We start from the raw sequence: 21,974 nt of genomic DNA on the forward strand, positions 1-21,974 counted from the left end.
GACAGACCGTTCAGAAGCTAATCTCGACCGTTCTGGCAAACGTCGTGTAGATGCCAAGTTTCCCACTGTTCATGTTGTTATGGTCATGACGTCGCCACTAGTGAGATGAATAGGGTCAACTTCGCGCGAGTCCCCACCCAGTTATACCGTTCTGTGGTCGCCATACGTATAGACGGATAATGGACACGATGGAATACTGATTTGTTATCGAGTTTTAGTTTGAATCCATGCTCGGACCGTCGTTTCGTTATATGTCGTTTCATAAGTCAGCGTTCAAACGTATGCATTCATCTCGTATAGCTATATTGTTTTAGTATAGCTATGCCGTTTTCTATGTTTATATATTTGGCGTAGACCTGTACACATTGAGAGTTACTTAGCCCAGGTTGGCAGTACATCAAAGGGAAAAGAGTATCCTGGTCCTATTAAAGAGACTTTCACCGTCATCTTCCACCTGTGCTCACCACTATCCTATTCTCTTACTTACTTTGAAAAGTCTTGACTTGTGACGAGCTTAATAACAATTTTTAGATCATACTGGATATTGAGTTGGCATCACATCCATCAGCGACGTATACAACTTCGACGGTTCCGGCGGTACGTCTTACCGCGTCGCTCTCATTAACCTTATCTCATACCTTGCCCAGTAATGGAGAAAAGTAACAACTCATTAGAAGTATAAAAGCAAGGATAACAACATACAATGTCCTTGCGGCCTATCGTTCTACCTTCCACAGTCATCAGAACTATGGATGATGGGGTTGTATTGCCAGTGGAGACGGATAATGGAAGAGAATTCCTTCAAAGAGGATGATAAAGATGTAAGTGTAGATACGACGCATTGAAGGGCCTGTCAAAGACGTCGGAAGAGAGAGAGAGAGAGGATGCTGAAACATCATTACCGAGAGGAACCCATCAAATCCATTCATTGCTGGCGACGGGGGAAATCCTCCGGTGATGATGCGAAAACCTGTTTCACTCGTCACGCATAACGACCGGCAGACATCCCGCGTGACGTACAGCCCTCTGCCGTAAAGCACCAACATGAAAAGGTCACTCGTCCATAAATCACAATTTTGTGAAACGCGTTTTAACCATCCGATTAAGTCCTTAGGAGAATGGTAGGCGCCGTGCAATGCTGGAGGATGAAAACTGTGGATGTACAATCGGGAAGTACTGATCCCCTTGGGGCATGGATCGTATCAAGATCAGTATATGGCATGATGTCGTGGAGTCATTACAACAACCCAGACATAGTCAGAAATGTCACCATGTCCTGAAACTTTCCAACAGAAACAACCGCTCCTCAGGAAGAAGATCAAGTTTACGGACGTCTTTGAAGTAGATGCGAATGATTAACGCACGGTCTTACCGTCCAGGGTAGTAAAGTCTAGAGTGTAATTTGGACCTTGCCAGCATTAAGTACAACTAATCCAGCATTGCCAGGTTCCAAGGGCGTAAATCCGTACTGAGAAGTGGGGGGGGGGGGGGATGGTCACCATCACCACGATTACAAGCCCATATAACCGGACGGGGGGGGGGGGGGAAGAAGCTTGGTGCCCCCCCCCACACACACACACACTTTACAGGGACCGGATGTCCCACTCTTTTGCATGAAATATAAAGTGGGAGGAAAGTGGCAGCAAAAATATGAAGACTTTTTGTTCTTGTTGCTTTTTTTTTTTTTTGCTTGTCAGATGACTTTCGGCGGAAAATCAGACCTTAAAAGTATGAAGACATTTTTTTGTTTTTTAAATATCTGTGAGAGGGAGCGGAGCGACCGAACGGGGGGAGGGTGTGTAGGGGGGTATCCCTCTCCCACACGAGGAAAATTTTGCATTTTCAGACCTGGAATTCAGCGATCTGGTGCACACTTTTGGTGAAAATTTTATTTTATTTTCTTAAAAGAAAAATAAGAAAATGAAATATTCACAATATATTATTGAAAGACTTAATCGTGGTATTTCAGCTCTTGCTCCGCCTGTGCGACATCACTGTGAAGGCCTACTTAATAATGGGGCCTATCACCGGCGTAGACAGGATTTGACCTATAGGAGGAGCGGTTATGTGAGGGAGCGAAGCAAACGGGGGGGGGGTATAAATCTTTTTGTATTGAAAATTTTGACATTTTACAGTCCAAAAACTGCCGTTTGTAGCTATATTTTCGCTTTGGAAATTAAGGGGGGCACACCGGGTGCAACTGCTGTCAATCACTGGCAGCAACATCAGGAGAATGACCGCTATTTGATAGCGATTAAATGCGAGCGAGCTTGAAAATTTTGACATTCTACAGTCTAAAAACTGCTATATTTGTCGCTATACTTTTTCGCTTTGGAAATTAAGGGGGGCCGCGCCGGGCGCAACTGCTGTCAATCACTGGCAGCAACATCAGGAGAATGGCGTAGCGGTCAAATGCGAGCGAGCGGAGCGAGCGAGCTTGAAAGTTTTGACATTTTACAGTCCAAAGACTGCCGTTTGTGGCTGTATTTTTTCGCTTTGGAAATGAAGGGGGACACACCGGGCAAAACTGCGGGCAATTACTGGCAGCAACATCAGGAGAATAGCATAACGAATAAATGCGAGCGAGCGAAGTGAGTGAGCTTGAAAATTTTGATATTTTACAGTCCCCCAAACTGTCCTTTGTTGCTGTATTTTTTCGCCTGGGAAATAAAGGGGGCGCACCGGGCGAAAACTGCTGGCAATTACTGGCAGCAACATTCATGGCATAATGATTACATGCGAGCGAGCGAAGCGAGAGAGCTTCAAAATTTTCACATTTTACAGTCCAAAAACTACCGTTCGTAGTTATATTTTTCGCTTTGGAAATTAAGGGGCCGCACCGGGCGCAACTGCTGTCAATCACTGGCAGCAACATCAGGAGAATGGCATAGCGATTAAATGCGAGCGAGCGGAGCGAGCGAGCTTGAAAATTCTGACATTTTAGAGTCTAAAAACTGCCGTTTGTAGCTATACTTTTTCGCTTTGAAAAACTGCTGTCAATCACTGGCAGCAACATCAGGAGGATGGCATAATGATTGAATGCGAGCGAGCTTCAAAATTTTCACATTTTACAGTCCCAAAACTGCCGTTCGTAGCTATATTTTTCGCTTTGGAAATTGAGGGGGGCGCACCGGCCGAAAACTGCTGTCAGTCACTGGCAGCAACATCAGGAGAATGGCATTATGGTTGAATGCGAGCGAACGGAGCGAGCGAGCTTTAAAATTTTTATGTTTTACACTCCAAAAACTGCCGTTTGTAGCTATATTTTTCGCTTTTGTTTGTCCCACTTTTATGGGAGAACCATCCCCCCCCCCGATCGACGCCTCTGCATATGAGGGTGCTTTTGTTAAGTGAAAGATCTGCTGCACACTCTTTGATGAATTAGGGATATATACGTCAATGTCAAAAGTGTACAAAGTTTATCGAAAGGGATCCTGTATAGCGGAGCTTTTGCATGCTTATGATTGCAATACAACGATCTGGTGCATAGTTCTGGGGATATTTGGACAATTTTCCATTAAGAAAGTTCGAGATTTGTCCTCATCTCGGGAATTGCTTGGGGGATAATGATTTGTCTGCCTAAACACTTCCAAAGGGGCGGGGCAAATGCCCCTTTGCCCCCCCCCCCCCCCGAGATAGATTTGACGCCCCTGATCTTCCCCGGGAATGCCCATAGATGTATCCTGACTGAGTAATCAGTCACTGTCGTTTCTCAGGAATGATTCAGGAAATGGAGGGGGTTCAATTATGACGATATAGTTTTTGTTATTGTTTGTTTGTTTGTTTGTTTTCGTACATATTTTGCAGATGGTCCCCAGTTACTCGCGTCATAGCATGTTTACATGTAGGCCTATACTATTTGACGTTGTCAACGTCTGAGCCATACCTTACAGTAACTGTATGTCGATGTTACTTTCTTCGCGAGCGAGCGAAGCGAGCGAGCGCTTGAGAAAATTATGTATACATTTTCCTACAAGATAGAATACTGTTCAGCTATGTTACCTGTCTGAAGGCCGGCGTACAAACGTCATGCAATATTTTTATTATGTCAAAATTGTTACAATCACATTTCTGCTTCCTCCATTTTTTTCCTCAAAATTCAGGGGGGATGATTGTACAGGCCATCCCCCCCTCCTCCATTTCAGGGGGGGATGTATCCCCCCCATCCCCCCCGGGATTTACGCCCATGCCAGGTTCACATTCTTAACCTTGGTGGAAAGAGCCAACGTGGGTAAATACAAATACCAAACCAAAACAAAACCCCAAACAAACATCCTGATCTAAGACGTGGGCACTTGGCAGAATTCAAATTCAAGTCCTTCGCCTGGAGGACATTGTCCACCACACCACTGTACCCCCTTCATCAAGATCAATCATTTTGGTTACAAACGTAACTGGTTAGTTGACGTTCACTGAACATAATGGACGTATTGAAAACATAACATTCGATTTGTAGTAAAGAAGTATAAATGTGTTTGAGAGAATAATACTCCCGACTCCAAATCGGAGGATCCGAGTTCGATTCCCGCCAAGTGCTTACGTCTTTGGACATTTTTTCCCACCCATCCTTCTCGGCCCAGGCGTACAAATGGGTACCTGGCAATGCTTGGGTAATGATGATGGCAGGGCCCTCTTGTAGAGCAGTGGCACCACTGAAGAGGCTAACCTGAATAAAGAATACATTATTATTATCATCATCATTATCATTGTTATTATCATTTTTATCACTATTATTGTTATTATTATTATCATTATCATCATCATCATTATCATAATTATATTGTAGTTTAGTTAGGCTGCTCCCTTGGACTGCATGTGCTATGGACACACAGTGCTGGGTTTGTTAGGCATCAGCTGGCAGTGATCATGATGATGTACTACCTGACGCCCCAGCATTAAGTTCACAGTATCTACAACCACCACTGGAGCGCTGCTTTGATGCCACCCAGGCTGATGGCTCTGATAATCTAACACAATCTTTCCATTTTAGTCAGAAAAAAAGGGGGCATACTATGTTACAGTCGGTTCCATGACATTTGCTCCTGCGACAATTGCTCCCATGAAATATATGCATACTAAGCCAAACATAAATCCTACCCACAAACATAACCCTAACTAATTGTTATCCTCATATCATATTAAAACCTAACACCCTTGCAAACTCATAACCCTAACCATTTTTCATTGCACTGATAGCAAATGACAATTGAAATCATATGTCCCATTGCCATTCAAAGTATCACTTGCACGGGTTGGTACATGTGTGTCCTGTACCACGCCGTCACGCGTAGACATTTTGATAACCGCATTTTGATCCTCAGCTGAATAGTTATTATGTATACGCCATATACTTAGCGAGTCTAATTTCTCGCAAATCAGAACTTCCCAACGCTCAAGCGAGTGGTTGAATTCGCTCTCGGGGATCACACCAAAGGATGCATTCATGTCGGGATTATTTAACTTTCGCCTGTTATGAAATTCGCAAGTAGCAACCCAACTCGCGAAATTCGAAATTCGAAAACACGAGAGGGAAAGTATGACATGTCAAGAGTCAGAATTAGAGACAACCCTCGGAAGCAACGATATAGTCAGGGAGGTGGCCCACCTCCCTGATAATATAGTTGGTTGTTTCCAGGCATGCCTCTAGTACGTCTATGGGTGCTTATCACTTCTACGCGTGAGCTCTCTGCTGAAAAAGCGATTTAACGTAGCTGGATTATGATGCCACTGTAAGACGCGCTCGTACAGAGAATCGATCGAGTGAAGATTGTTTCCGGATCGTGAACAAAGTCTATCATCATAATCAGCTGTCACAGATAGAAAATGAGGCATGACTTGTCGTGCACTTTGATATAAGAAAACAATACCGTAGTGTGGGACCGACATGTAGTTCATGTGAACAAAACACACACGGAAACATATATACATACGATGACGAAAATCATATCCTCAGGTAGGTATGTATTGTTTCTTGCACAACAGTGTTTCTAGGTAGAATTATGGGTTGCGTTTTGATTATGATTGTTCATAATATATCTCAAAGAATATTCCGTGCTTATGCATGACTGGTTTTGCATCAATGTTTGTCTCTATTTGCGTGGATCCCTCTTTGGTCGTGCATTTACGCGATATTAATATAAAATAAAATCACATCTAGGCGTGATTAATTGTTGACACTTAAAGTGAGAGAGAGAGAGAGGAGATATTCCACACTACATGTTGGCAAGCACTGGTGCTGCAATGACTTAGGATATCTCCTGCAATGACACTGTCCCAATACTACAGTACAGAGTGTATATTGCACGGAACACGAAAGGTTAGCGGACCATTGCTGTCCCACTCGTGGAGCCAATCGGGGAGCCAACGCCAAAGTTCGTGTAGGGAATAGAGTGAACTTTACGGCTCGGTATTCTGTGAGAAAGAAAAAGAAAAAAACAGTCACACGCGCGTGCATATGCGTTTTTTTTTTCCTCGTGTGTGTAAGTGTGTGTGCTATAGTGTGATTAAAGCTTAAAGAGTTCGAAAAAGGACAAACATTTTGTGCGGTGTATTTTTAAGTGTGAATGTGCATATTTTCGAATGAAATAAAAATTGTCATGCTGCATCTGCTCTCTTACTTTTTTGGTATTTCTTCTTCTTTCTTTCTTTTTCACGAGAAATTGCAAACTTTGATCTGTTGATGTAGTAACGCGATAACCCTGCCTGTTGATGAAGTAGACCGTTATCTCTTGCCAGCAGAAGGGGAATGCAAAGAAGTCAAAATTGAAAATGAAAATACGTTGCGCAAATGATCATTTTAAAAGCGCTTGCAAGAGATCAGGTTTCATATTGGTGATAGATACCGCAACAAATCCATCCCTGAGAGTAACAATACGCTCATGTTGTGCTCTTTGAACAAACATTGACATTTTGTCTGTTGGAGTATCAATATCTGATGTCTGTCTGATCTTCTTATTAATATCTACCTCCCACAGTGTCAGGAACACATTTCCCAGAAGGGGACGTCATCATCTTTAATGAGTCTTATATTTTTCTATTATGATTTTACGAGTCTCGTATTTCTCTATCACGATTTGGAAGGCTATATATCGAGAGCCATCGAATGATGTCAAGAAAATTCTCTAATTTAAGACTCAGTTTTAGAGGGCTTACATGAAATCTTGCCAAATACATTGTTTGTTTGGTGGTTGTTTTTTTTTTTTTTTTGACGTCTAATGACGAGATACATGACAATTTTCATAGTTTGTCAAAATCTTTACAAGCAAATGTATATATATATATATATATATATATATATATATATATGCATTTTTAAGTGGAGATGTGATCATCCTATCTAAAAGGGTAAATGACAATTTCGAACCCCAATAAAAATGACGAAATTTTGAACAGACGGGAAAATGATATTATGTTTTCACGCACACACGTGTGCTTATATTACGCACTCACATACACGGATTTCAGGTGTTGTGAAAAGACTGTGATATGCGCGGCAATGATATTGAAGGGTTAATTTATGGAAATATCGTCCCTAAGTGGCATCATCGTAATCAGATTTGCGTAGACTTCGCCCACAGGTAATAACCGTTGTTTCAGAGGCCTCAATTGTTTGGCATTTGCTAACCTTTCTGATTCTTTTTTTTTTTTTTTTTTTTTTACAAAGAAAACGACATTAACATTAAGATCGGGAAAACCGACAGCGATATTATGGTGAAGTGATAGACTCGGTACTGAATGCAGACTGCTCGTGCGCATGGTAACTCAACGAATAGTTACCTAGGTACACCGTCTTTTCGAAAAGTTTGGTTTGAATTGAGAGCCTTTATCTGAATCAGTCGTGTCTACATTATGCAAATATCAAAGTTTGCCTTGATGAATGATGTGGCTTTCAAAAGGGAACCGATTCCACTCCCCTGCCACTTTTTTTTTTTTTGGGAGGGGGGGGGGGGGGGGATAAAAAAGGAATAAACAAAAGAAAGGGGTAAAGCTCATGCAATGCGAAGGTATCTCAACTTTTATTTTGATTTTAACGACTGACCTTGATTAGCAGTACAATGACCAAGAGCGACATTGGTACCGGAGGAAATGGCAGGATAATCTTCAGGTGATATTATCGGGAAGAGAGGTATAAGGCGCTCTTATGGAGCAGACGTCATTTCCGCGCACTTTGCACAGACGCGCGCCCTATCACCCTAATTTAGCGCCACCAACCGCGCTCCAATGTCGCATCTAATGGGGCTGGTATATTACTCAAACTGTTCTAAATCATTAAACAAGGTCCCCCTAACGAGACGAATGATGGCTTAAACAGAAGCTGGGGAGCGGCAATCAAATTACCGTTCCCTCTCCTCCCGTCCTCCGCGGGTGAATTCAGTAACAATATTAAACTTCACATTTGATGAACTTTTTCCATTCTGCGCGGAATAATTCGATAGAATAACGAAGTAAATTAATTTCATATTTTTCACTTCCCCCTCGCTGAATACGTAAACGCTCAATCGATCACGAGTTACGAGTACGCATGACGCAGTGAGTGCTGCGAAATCCACGCACCCCCCCCCCCCCTCCTCCGAACACACGATGTAAAAAGGGCGTTTCCATATAATGCAAATGTTGCTTAGCGTTGACTTGCTTACAGAAAAGGCTTGGATGTCTTCATAAGTGCATTCACATTGACCTTTTTCTCTATTCCAACTTACAGGACACCAAAATTGGACTTTCAGACTATGCAGGTACTATAACTTCGTATAGCAGGAATGTCATCTGATAAGCTGTCACGTGATTTGATGCACTTTCGTATTTCGAACACTCTTCGCAGAGAATGATTATTCAAACTCCCTTTGCTGTTTCGTTAAAACTGACTTTAGATTTTTTTTAAAGTTCAAGTTCAAGTTAAATAACTGCAACAAAATGCAAATAAAATGAAACGTTTGAATATTATATGCACATAATGCCACTTTTACCAAGAGTCCATAATATAACCCTTATGTACATTGAAGGCGTGAAGACGTTTTCAACCCGATTAAGATTTTAGAAGAGAATTGTTTTATTCAATTATGATCCACGCATTACAAATGGTATCATCCAAGCTTTCCGACCACAGCATTGTAAAACCGTAGAGATTAAGAGGACTCTGAAAAGGGAATTTATGTAACTTTTTATAGCTGTGTTGTCGCCGGAGGAATTAGGTCCATGTTGTCTTTTTTCTTTTTTTCTTTTTTTTTTGGGGGGGGGGAGGGTCACCACTAGCTCAATCAACTATTTTCTTTCGTGTGTTGTTTTCGGACGATGGTGACATGAGAAGTGTAACTGAGTTAATCAACTGTCAAAAGTCAAGGCAGGTGGAATTATTGGTTATCCCAAGGTTTCTGTTTCCACATTGTTAAGCAGACGAATATCATCCCTCCGATTATGTTTTTCGTTTTCATTTCTTAAAACTTGTTCCCAAAAGGACGAATCACAACAACGCGTCATGATCACATTATTTTGAGGGCAACCGCACAATGACAAGGGGTTACAGATCAAGCTAAAACTCAAACCCGTGCAATATTCACATGAAGACACCCATGCTATATTTTTGCTGATTTTAATGCTGAGATTTGAGCTGGACCGCTGTCACAGGTACAAATCAAAACGTGCCTTTCTACATGCGTGTGGCGCACATCACGACATGAACCTTTACTCTTCGGCGACCCGCGATACAAGCTTCGGAGTAGCGCCTTTGGTCAATATTCGCAAACTGATCCTAAACCACGACTAGGGGATAGTTGAAAAACCTGAAAAACCTCAACCTAAACCGACCCTCGGCGTAATTGGTTCGAAGGTGAAATGTGAGGACGTTTTTGAATTGCTATGCATAGACGGCCCTTTACTAATTGGAATGGAATATACCGAATACATTTTTTACTTTTTTTGTGGCATATTGGATAAGACTAATGACCCGAGTTCGAATCCCGCTCAATGCTTTATACGTCCTTGAACAAGATGTTTTTACCCACTTTGTCCTTCTCGACCCAGGTGTATAGGCCTAAATGGGTACCTGGCAACGCTAGGGTAATAATAATAGCAGGGCCTTCTGGTAGAGCAGTGGCAACACTGAAGAGGCTACCCTGTGTTCATAAGACATTACAGTATTATTATTATTATTATGTCAGTGGCCTAAGTTATCCTGTAATTTTGATACAAATAGTCCACTGTCAATGCAACAATTGGCGATGTGTATTAAAACTTCACGCTTTAATGATGCACAACATAATGATTGGGGGGGGGGGGAGTTATGATATAGGGCAAGAAAAAAAGTAAAAGAAATTTGGTCGAATGTAAAATTTCACTGTTCGCACAAACTTTAAGTTACATTCGGCACCAAAATTCAAGCAATAGGCGGTGTGGGTAAATATACATAACATTAGTAGTACGATGGAGGTCAAGGTTGGTCGGGGTCAAGGGTCAAAGTAAAATCGTAAAATGTCATTATCCAGTCCATAGACCTGAGGAGTATGTATCATCATGTATTACTGCCAATGATGCTAGATAACAGGACTCATCACATTTTATTTTTTCCGGCCAAAATCGGATGTCAGACAGAACGGCATACCGATTGGATGAACCTAGGAATACAAGCTGAGGAAAAGCAATCGACACCGTCATATGATACTGACAGTATCGGATCCTCTATTTTCATCTAAAATGGACACCTGATCCCGTTTTGCTCGATTTGTTTGTATAATGCAACTCACTCCGTTTGAACACGCCTCCTCATCAACCTACCAAGCTTTGGGAGGTCATGGGCAATACGAGTGTTCGCGTAAACGTATAAGAGAGGCAACGATGTTCACAGCAAAAGGTGTATTGAGATAGAGAGTTCACGACATCCCTGACAGGTGGGATACACACACACACACACACACACTCACACCCACACACACAAATTCATACAAGTACCATACACACACTTTCTTGACGACATTCCTATAGCAGACAAACCACACACACACACACACACACATGCCATACACACGATTTTCACGACATTCAGAATATAGGTGATATACACATGCACATGCAAAAAGTAAAAAAAAAAAAGAAGAAAAAGAAGAAGACACGCGTAAAGTCAGCGTGTTTAACCCGTTACCACTCAGATACACCAACATTCCCTTCACCCGTAAATTCCTCCAATCCCCGTCAGCAGTGGATAGACCATCTTCATGCTGAGAATACTCTAGGGAATAAATGAGATGCAAATACCAAGCTCTTAACTGTATCGCCGTGTAGAAAATCTGATCTGGTATCTGTTTTATATACTTTCTTTTTTTTTCAGTTTGGGTGAGAAATCTTTTATAAAGTGCTCCAAGAACTCATGGGGGGGATGTGGATTTCTTCTGCTACTTGAAACTATACTCAAGTCATCCGACAGTAATGGCCTGATTGTAAGTGTTTTTTCATAGGAATACGGATAACATTCGGTATTGCGACTACACAGTGCAGACACCTATATCCTTTCACTGCTTATTCATTTTCTTTTCCCGTAAAGGTCAATGCACCTCTTCGAAATGAACCCTGCACACGTACATCGCACTTTTTTTTTCTCTCGTCATTTCATTGCATTTTGATGTGCATTTTGCGTGTTTTCGATGTCCGGGTGTGGAAAACGAGAAGTAGAACAAGTCACATCGAAGAGATTGCATCGGTCGGGAAAAAGGATCGACTATCACGGAAGTCTTCTTCTGCAATGTTGCTTGTCTCGCAGTCACGTGATGTCGACTTTCGAAATAAACTTAGCCTCATCTCAAGGACCACTTTCTTTTTTCATCCTTCGTAGCAATGCCAAAAAACACGGATAAATGAATGCTAACATTATTTTTTTTTCTCTCTCATCAATGCACTTTATAAAGAGAGACAGAGAGATGGGTGTGTGTGCGTGTGTGTGTGTGTGTGTGTGTGTATGTGTGTGTGTGGATGTGTGTGTATTTGCGTCTGTATGTTTGATATATGTATGACTACATAGTTATTTGAGTGCCAGAAGGGTGTCCACAATATGACCACTTATCGCTACCTATTGTGCTGGCTCCAACACCATGTGTTTTTGTAAAGGGTTGCAGTACTGGGTAATGGTTATGGGAGTATTAACCGCTGTATAGCCAAACATTTAAGATTAGTAGAATTATAATTATCAATCTCGATAAGCATTGCGATTGAACTGACTAGAAAAAAATAAGAGAAGATATTGAGTGGGGCAGGGTAACTATGCTATGGAAGTATTTTTTCCACTATAAAAGTCGAAGTTCGGTAGTAGGAGACTACCGATAAGGAAATTTAGCTCAGCAAAGTTCGTGTGATATCAGGTATGTGCGAAGAGCTAACGATCACGTTTGCCGGCACGTTGGGAAATGCCACATACATTATCTTAGCCTTGTCTCATGTGTATATTTCCATGTGTGTGCGCCGAGTAAATGAAATGCATGAACGGGAATCAATATTTGTACACGAATTGTGTAAAACAGCACATGAAATGTCACAAACATACACACACATACACACACACGCATACTCATGGATTTCTCTCTCTATTCGACGCACGAGCAACGTTGGAACTGAGACGTAAATTCTGGTAAGCTCTTATATATACCTCGTGAAACAGAATATCCAGTACTGCCTGCCTAAACGCTCAAGGCTCTTGGTAAATTTGCATTGACACTTACTTTATCTTCAGATATGCCAGACAGACGAACTACAAAAATGATCCTATTCAAAGTCGATGATAGCTATCTGTTCATCCCAAACGGCAAGAACGCTTGCATTCTCCTTGAGAGAAATAGAAAAAAAGTGGAAATGCCACATATATCATCTCATGCTTGTTATGTTTATGTGAAAGTTGGCGCAAAAGTGTCTAGTTTCTTCACACTGAAAAAAAAAATAAATACAAAAAATATCACAGAGAAAAATGAGAGCGTTAAATGTCAAGTCTAACCACACGTTTGACAATTTCGGCCCATAAGGAAAAGGGCAGGCCATGTTTGCGACACTCTCTTGTTTGCAAAATATCAAGGACTCTCAGACAAAAATAAAGGCTAACGGCCGAATTGATATTCGTCAAGAAAGATGCTCAGAATGCCTTGTAACCTTATCACTATGTTTGATATTTATGGCCTATAGAGCAGTATTGCGTCGTGGCTTTGCCGCGTTTGTCTTGAGTATTATGACTTAGTAGTTATCAACAATCACCAGAATGTTTCAGGAAATTTAAAAAAAAAGTTTCTCATTATTCTAATCTCTTTAACTGATCTCTCCGTGCCGTTTCCGATTGTCGCCTAAACCAGTAAACTAACAGATGGTCTATCAAAATCCATGAATAGGTGAATCCTGTCTGTGTGTGCGTGTGTATGTGTGTTGTTTTTTTTAATAGCACACTATTCCGTTCCCTTTAAAATGCTAAATTGTGACAGCATACGAAGTCGATCAAGGGATACCGAGACATACCAATAACGATTATCAGGGACATCTGTTTCTTGACTGAGAGCCAGAAGCACTAGCAGTTTGTACTTGCTATTTCAGTTAGGACAGATCGAGCTTATACGCGGCACATCCTTACGAAAGCGACCGTCCCCACCCCTATATCCTGCAAATTTGATTGGCCGAGAAAAGGTCACGTGGTTGAATTGTTAAAGCACAGCCAAGGCAATAGTATAATAGTGTCATGGTCACGACATCATGCCAGAGAATCAATGGAAAGTTGATATAAGATCGCATTGCAAGTTGTCGGGATTCGAAAGTACACGCCCTTTCGAATCCCACCAACTTGGACGACAGTAACTAGCCCATTTCCAAGTTGTGGGCGATTGATGCAGAGAATGCCTACGGTTATATTTCGTTTGCTCAAAGTTCAGGGCCTCCATTCGTGTCACTAAATGAAATGTTTGTCTTTGGTGAAAGCGGTCATGTGCTCACTTTTGATCTGAGTGTCGTGGGACAGATACCAGAACTGTTGCCATTGTCAGGTTCATTGGGAACCTATTTACTTGAGACCGACACCGTGATGTCCCCGTAATATCTTCATAAAGGAGTGTCCCAGAGCCCTGCATGGTGGCTAAAAGTTGTACCTCAACAGTATTCCTTGAATGCTCTGAGCATGGCCCCCTACTGTCCACGCTCTGAGAGTGCGAGGGAACGAATATGCACACGGTTTATACAGTGCATCAAAATGTATTGGACCAGCCATGGGTTTAAAAAGAGAATAGACACACCATGCTGATGAATATTTCACCTGTACTTTACAAGCTGCTGAAGCAAAAGTCGGCACATTGGTTTCTTTGATTTTGTGTACGTATTTTCCGCGGGTCCCATACCCTACAAGCTTTGCTTTTCAGTGGGATGTATTATGTATATGTATATACCTTAGAAAGGAATTTCTGTTGTTACTAGTGACCACTTGTACATTTTCTTTGAAAATGTTACAAATATGTTCTGTAAATGTATTGTATAAATTTTTCCCTGTTTATTCAATGGAAATGGAAATAAAATTGAAATTGAAATTGAAAATACATTTTGGCACGAAGTAGAGATTTCGAAACTGATTGTTGAATCACTTGATCACAGAGTTACTGAACGTTTTTTTATGTGATCACTAAGCAAAGCAAACCGGCAGTAATTCATACTGGTAACAACATCTGTAATGTATCTAAATAACATTGATTCAATGTTATCTAGCTGCGCGTGCGCTGTGCGAATATCACACGTATGCGACATGGTGAACCAGTAAGAAGCGTGTCAAAGTGTCTCTCTATAATGTATACGATTTGTGAGCTACATGCGTGCATGAACATATTAATATCTACGTGAGATCATTGTCGAAATAAAAAGGGATATTTTTGCTACGTGTGTAATAAAGTTGCCAAAAATTGGAAATAACCTTTACAGTAAAGGTTTTTGAGCATCTTAATATTATAAAACACATCGTGGAAGATGGATATGTCGCGTGCGCGCGCACACACACACACACACACACACACACACACAAAGTGATCGGTCATAATGAGATGCCTCATAAAATTGGATGGACGGAGTACATTCATGGAGGTAGAAACATCCGTGTACAATGCAGAGCAACATGAACGTCGAGAATGGATGTTCGCTGTGGGACATGCTGATGAATTTCAATAATGACGGTATTCGCGTCTCGTAAAGTCAATCCCATAATATATCTCGGGCAATGCTTTTTTTTTTCTATTTCGAGGTTATTGTACTGCTTGCCGTCCATTCTGAAATCGGATGAGTGGCGTAATTGTAGAAAGAGACCAATGCGAGTGAACGCATGCACGCAAATTGTACTCGACCTGAATATGCAAGGACTGTGCATAAATGGAAGTCACTGGTGCTCCGTATATTACGAGTAAGACCCAATGGATTACGTCACAACTCACAAATTGCTGAGGCGGTGCCCAATCACAATGAAAAGGGGGGAAATGAACGGTGACCTTCAAGTACTTTTCTAATCAGTCAGATCGGTCGGCTTGGAAGATAGATATTCGTGTTTCTGTTGAAGGAACGTTGACGATGAGATATTTTAAATGAAACGATTTTTTTTTTTTAATGCGTGCATATAGACAAACTCGAGATCAGCAGACGATATATTTAAGCGGGACATCGTAAGTTGTGCCATGGCAATGACTGGGAAGGCCTTCATAGGAAAGACAAGATAATGGAGGGAAATCCGCGCGCTTTTTCATACCGGGTTTCCCGACTTTGAAATCAGGTTTCAGAAGCGACAACTCGAAACCTCACGCAAGACACAAATTTCGAGCGTGTAATTTGCGGAAGAATGTTTGGAATTAAGTTACGACATAGACCATGCTCAAAGTGATAAAGGTTATACGCATTTATCTGATTAAGGAAATAAATGATAGGATTACAGACGAATCGCAAATGGTAATGTGAAAGTTCGTCCTATCGCTAATACACAATTAAAGTAATTAAACGTATGAAGCTTCAAAGGTCGTCCGTAATTTCCGTATTTGCGGGAATTTTTTTCCTTTTCTTCTTTGATTTCAATTGATTCCCCTTCTTTATTTCCTCTTCAGAACCGAGAAAGAGGAAGGACATCTTTAAAGTAATATAGATTATTCATAAAGAAGACAATGTCTTTCCAATTAGGCAACTCCTCATATATAATTCAGCGCGAATAAATCATTGGCGAATAAAAACCACGCAGAGATTCAATACAATTCTCCCACCGCAAAGAGGTGTGATTGGTAACATAGATTTTATTGGTTTTAGGAGCGCGCCATTCGGCTACATTTTGCTCTTCAGGGGTCAATCACCATAGAAGGGAACATTTTCCCGCTTTCTTGTCTTCTGTTTGCCTGTGTGTGTGTGTGTTTGTGTGTGTGTGTGTGTGTGTGTGTTTGTGCGTTTTTATTAAGGCTGGCCTCTTACTTTCACCTATATATACATCGTTATAAGAACCCTTTTATATGAAAAATAAATGAATGCCAATGCTGTCTGCGTAAAACCTGACTCTGCAGCAGTGTGATTGTAAGTGGAATAGATGACAAAGTTGACTTGGCAGAAGTTGCGATTGCTCGCGACTTGCGATTATGTATGACAGAAACGGATTGGAAATATATGAGAGTTGGCGCGAACCAATTTTGTGTCGCATGGAAGGTGCTCACAAATGGCAAATTGACACAGAATTGAGTGGCTGTAAGACGCTGTAGCCGAAGAATTTCTATTGCGTGCGTCCCTTCTCTCTCCCCCTCATATTTATACAAATATGAATATCTATATTTATAGAGTTATATGTGCATTTGTGTAATGCGATGTTTATAATGCAAGCGTGTTTGTGCGAATTTACATCTCCATGATAATAACGCAGTCATATTGTCAAAACAGTAACATGCTAGCAATTTTACAGACTATTTCTTCCTTCAACTATACACGAATGAGATATTGCTGCTAACAGTCCCATTCCTCATTCATTACATAGTCAAGAAATATCAAATATCATATGGGGTATGTTACAGAAAAACACTGACAATATTCTTTTACCTTCGTTTGCTCCTTCACTTTAAATTAGAATCTTTACATTTCTTATATGCCTAGTTCCTATATGCATGATATGCTTTGTTACTCCGAGGCTGTCATCCCAGTCGAGCACACACGTAGAGATATGCAAATGTTCACGCGTATGTCCCTGTATGTCTGTATTATGTTATGGGTACGATTGGTCAGCTCAGATTCTGTCATTTTCATAGTTACATTGTTGTTAATCTGTTACGTGTGCGTTGTTTCATTTGAACAGGTGCTGAACGAATAAGATGAACTGAAAATGAAATTGAAAATGAAACGAGGAAAAAAAATATTGGTCCTGGCTGACGGAGGAAAGATGCGAGATGCTACAACCTCATGGCGAGTGGATGCAAGGCGGCACACCCAAAGAGCATGAATGGAGGGATGAGGAGCGCATCCTTATCATAAGCCAGCAGTACCACTTCTAGTGGGTGTAAATATGGTCCGCCTTTTGAATTCTTGAGAGCCGCAACTGCAATTATATACTCACGAGTGGTGTAGTAGCATGAATTACGACCGACGCCAACCGAGCCTCACATTACGACGCGGCTAGGAAGTCAAGGGGAAAATAAAATGGATGAAATGCTTATTCATTCCGGAATAGGATTTTTTTTTCTTTTTCTTCCTAAAGATCCAGGGAGTTGACATACTACTCGTTAACGGAACCTCTGGATGAGAGAGAGAGAGAGAGAGAGAGAGAGAGAGAGAGATAGGGGAAAGAAAAGAAAGGTGAGTATATGGCGCTACACTTTCGTTTCTCTTCCGCGTTAAATCAAGCTCGCGGTGGCGCTCCGATGCGGTAGATGGTAAATCCAAAGTGACGGAGACTTATTGGCTGGGGATACCCTTCTTGCCAAATCGTGAGTTCCTGCAAACCAACTTTGACGGGTCATAAGGACACGCCGTAAAAAGCAGATCCTTACATAAGGTTCACGCGCTAATTTTAACGATGCCTTTGCGATGATTGTCCTGCCGCGAAAGTGAAGAACACAAGTCAACAACTTTCACAAAAAAAGAGAACCAACACATAATAACACTCCGGTAATAATTGAAATAGGCTTAAACTAGGGAGTTGGGTTTCCACCTCCATGGTTAGACGAATTATCCAGTCCTGCCGGCTGTGATTTACTCTCAGCCGTGTGTTACGATATACAGCGAGATTGGTTTATATTCGTGAAACAGATCGAATCGGAGTTATGGTATATCCTTTGTGACACAGATCGAATTGAAGTTATAAAGAAATGCCCTACCACATCATGTCACGCTCTGCGTTGCGGTTCTGATAATATGTTGTTTCAACAGAACAATATTATTTCCCGACAAAATGTCTAAAACATCACAAGATATGTGAGGTCACTGACGACAGTGTTTGTTTGATTGTTTGTTTGTTATTTCGTCTTAATCAAAGGTTGCTCTACAGAGATGTATAAAGTCGTGTAAAAAAAATGTATGAATTCACTTGTTCCAAGATGGAAACAGGCAATCATCTTCAAGCACGGCCGTTATTGTAATACTCATGAAGGAGCCTTGTAAATCTTGTTCAGATGCTGTAAGATTTGTTGTGTAAAATAATGGAAGTTTAAGCTCCAAAACATTCAATATTATGGAAATTACCCTCAATCTTTCCTTGTATTTCGGTGTGGATGATTCACTATTTCTATCATATTTACCGACTACTCTCAAAATGTAAGTCTAAGTATAAATAATCAATATTGTGGTTTGTGTTAAAGCCCAACACGTCCTGTTCAGCCGTTGAAATGCCTTGGAATAAGCCTTTAGAAAAAAAAAAGATAATTGACAGGGAAACAAAAACAAGTACATAAATATCAAACCAAACGACCGCCCTAATAAGTCAATTATATGCAAAATGTTCTATGGAAGGAATTTTAGAATAGCAATATTATTGAAGTATCCGTACACTATGCGACAGCTGGCTCTTGGCGTCGGGTAATTCACGCCGGTGAGGAGGGACACAATATTCCTAAATATAGGTGTATACCCTGTATCTATTCATCATCCTGTCTCGGGGTAACCCTCCCCCTCCTCTCACCCCCCCCCCCCCCCCCCCACCCCCCCACCTCTTCTCTCTCCCCAGAGTTCGCGCTGGTATCTTCTCGTAATCGCATCGTGGTCTCTTTATCATCTTCTCCCGTGTCGCCGCTTCATCATCCTATTATGTCACTCTCCCACACGCGGTTGGATGTTTGGGCCCGAAGTCGTGGATGCGAAAATAAACATTCGCTCCGTTCGCGCCCCAGTTGCTGCCTCATCGGGGGGAAAGCGTTGGACGGGACCCCCAAATTATTCGAGAAGCGGACTCCGGGATGAAATACGTCACAACAATGTATCACCTCAGACAAAGAAAAAAATCATAGGCAAATCACATCACATCGGAAAATTTGTGGGTTGTCCATTTTGCTGTTCTGCCCTTCAGATAAGTATAAATATTCCTTGACGAGTGAATGGTACCTATGAATAGTCCTATTCCAGGCGATGATTTGTTGGCTGAGGTCGCGATAGACACAGTATATCTTAAGATAGGACAAAGCTAAAGAAGTGCTGAATCAATATGGTATTGCAGCCAATCATGCTTGCGATCTTATGCGTGGTATGATAAACACAAACCGAAGATGGTCTATCCGAGTGCATCAAACGTCGACAGAGAGTCAAAAACATCTTCAATAGGGCGATATTTCACTTCCCTGGTGGCATTTGATCGTTTTTGATATACAAGCTGACAAACAAGGTACATGTACATGTACACGTACAAGGCTCGTAGTTATCGCGTGCTCGCGCGCTCGTGCACACACACACACACACACACACGCACACACAGACACACACACACAGACACACACACAGACACACACACACACACAAAAGCTAAGCTGTCCGGAAACGACAATAAGGTGGCAGGCGGACTTGTTCAAACATTCGCATTACTTCACTTCATAGTCAAAAGATTTTCTTCCAGGGATCCCTGTTGCATAAAAGAATGCAATCACACATAAGTCAAAAAATCAAACTTAAGTCTGGTATCAGCCAATCAGAATTGAGTACGCACAAACCTATGTGTGATTTTCTGACTTAAGTTTGATCTCAACTTTTATGCGACAGTGCCCAAATTACAAAAGCAATGCTCTTTCGCTTCTCTGTTGTTGTAGATCTTTCCACTGATTGTGACTCATGGTAATCGCAGAAAGCGATAAGTCTGTAAGACTTATTGGTGAGCATTGCATGAAATTCGATTGATATACCTGGTTGTTTATGAAATAAGATGAAGCTGAAAGTTAAACGTTGAACGTTCAGGTTCTCCATTTCATATCCAAGAACGACAACAACACCAACAAGAGCAACAATTGGAATTAACCGAACCTCACACCACTGCACTAGTAACCGCCCACAAGTTATTAGTGCTACAGACGTGCCACAGACCTATATTCACTTTGATCAGTATTCATCTTATATTGCTATATGAAATGTCCATCAGCCTTTGGCTTCAAGGGTAAGGGAATCCGGTTTCGTCCCAGAGTCCTTCGTATTACTTAAGCCATTTTAACATGACGCATGATAGATGCAGGTACCGTTATATTTCTTCTTTTTATATAATACGATACGTTTTAGTGTAATTGGGAAACTGATAATTCATCGGCTCGTGTTGCCATAGAAGTGTTCCTTTATGGTGCAAGTGCGTGGGTGTAGAACAGTAAATGTCATGCATTTATTTTGTTTTGTATCGTCTTCCAGAGTTCCTTTCAATCCATCAGAAAACGTAACAATAATTATCTTGTTGGTGACGCTGTCCAGAGCCGGGTGTTAAAAAAATAATAACTCGCAATTGATTATCTATTATGCCAGCGACGCAGAGGCAACGATGATGGTATATGAATCATCGGTAATTGGCACCACGATCTTTTCAACCGCAATTTTGTTTACATAGCTGCATGTAGATATGTTTGAATGTTCATAGCTTACAATGAATCTGCTACATAGAAATATAGCATTGAGGCCTACTCCGGCATATAAACGGACTCTCATCTTTCACGCACGCACATACACTGACATAATCAATCTAAATGCGTATTTTACTATGCCATTAAAATGCCATACGATGAAAAATTACTATCACCTCCAAAAGGGGAAATCCAGTCCAAATATAATTTACAGTAGTCTGATAAGAAAGAGTAAAATTTTACGAGTTCAACGGTAACATTTTGATCGAAATTGGATGAAAAATGACGAAGTTATGACATTTTAAAGTTTCGCTAATTTTTCAGGAAAGAGTTCTTGAACGGTCAATATGAATATGCAAATGGCAAAGTGAGCATGTCATCCCCTCACAACTTGATATATGGTTTTACATAAAATTCTGAAATTTCCAGTTTCTCATTCAAACGCAATTATGCCCAAGGTTTAAATCCTTTAATATCTAACTGATCACTATTCTGAAGTTATTCAACAAGGAATAACATCCATAACATGTTTCAGACTTCAATGACAGAAACATTGGATTTTCGTCATTTTTTTTTTTTGTGTACACGATCAATGTAAATTTGTGAGGGTATGACATGGTTAGCTAACTCATTTACATATTCATACCCACTGTACAAGATCTGTTTTGCCGAAACTAATAAAACTTCAAAATGTTATAACTTCATTATTTTTCCTCCGATTCCAGCCAAATTATCATCGTTGAACTCGTAACATTTTACTCTTTTTTAGCAGATTATTCCATATTTGGACTGGATTTCCCTTATAAAGCATAATTATTTGTATAAATAATATATATATATATATATATATATATATATATATACGGCGGAGACCAATTTTTCAACTCTTGTGCTTTTCCGAAAAGGAATAGTAAGAGGAATAATGATGTCAAAGCTACGCATCGATTTCTCCTTCCTTTC

The 21,974-nt window shown here is 40.9% G+C and overlaps 1 protein-coding gene across 1 annotated transcript in view; it reads right to left on the reverse strand.

The window, feature by feature from the left end:
• Positions 1 to 21,974, reverse strand: part of LOC140235197 (gamma-aminobutyric acid type B receptor subunit 2-like) — a 96,758-nt gene that overhangs the window by 56,278 nt on the left and 18,506 nt on the right. The window lies entirely within an intron of this gene.

The sequence above is a fragment of the Diadema setosum genome, chromosome 11 (assembly GCF_964275005.1).
Source record: "Diadema setosum chromosome 11, eeDiaSeto1, whole genome shotgun sequence".
In the NCBI taxonomy this organism is placed as follows: domain Eukaryota; kingdom Metazoa; phylum Echinodermata; class Echinoidea; order Diadematoida; family Diadematidae; genus Diadema; species Diadema setosum.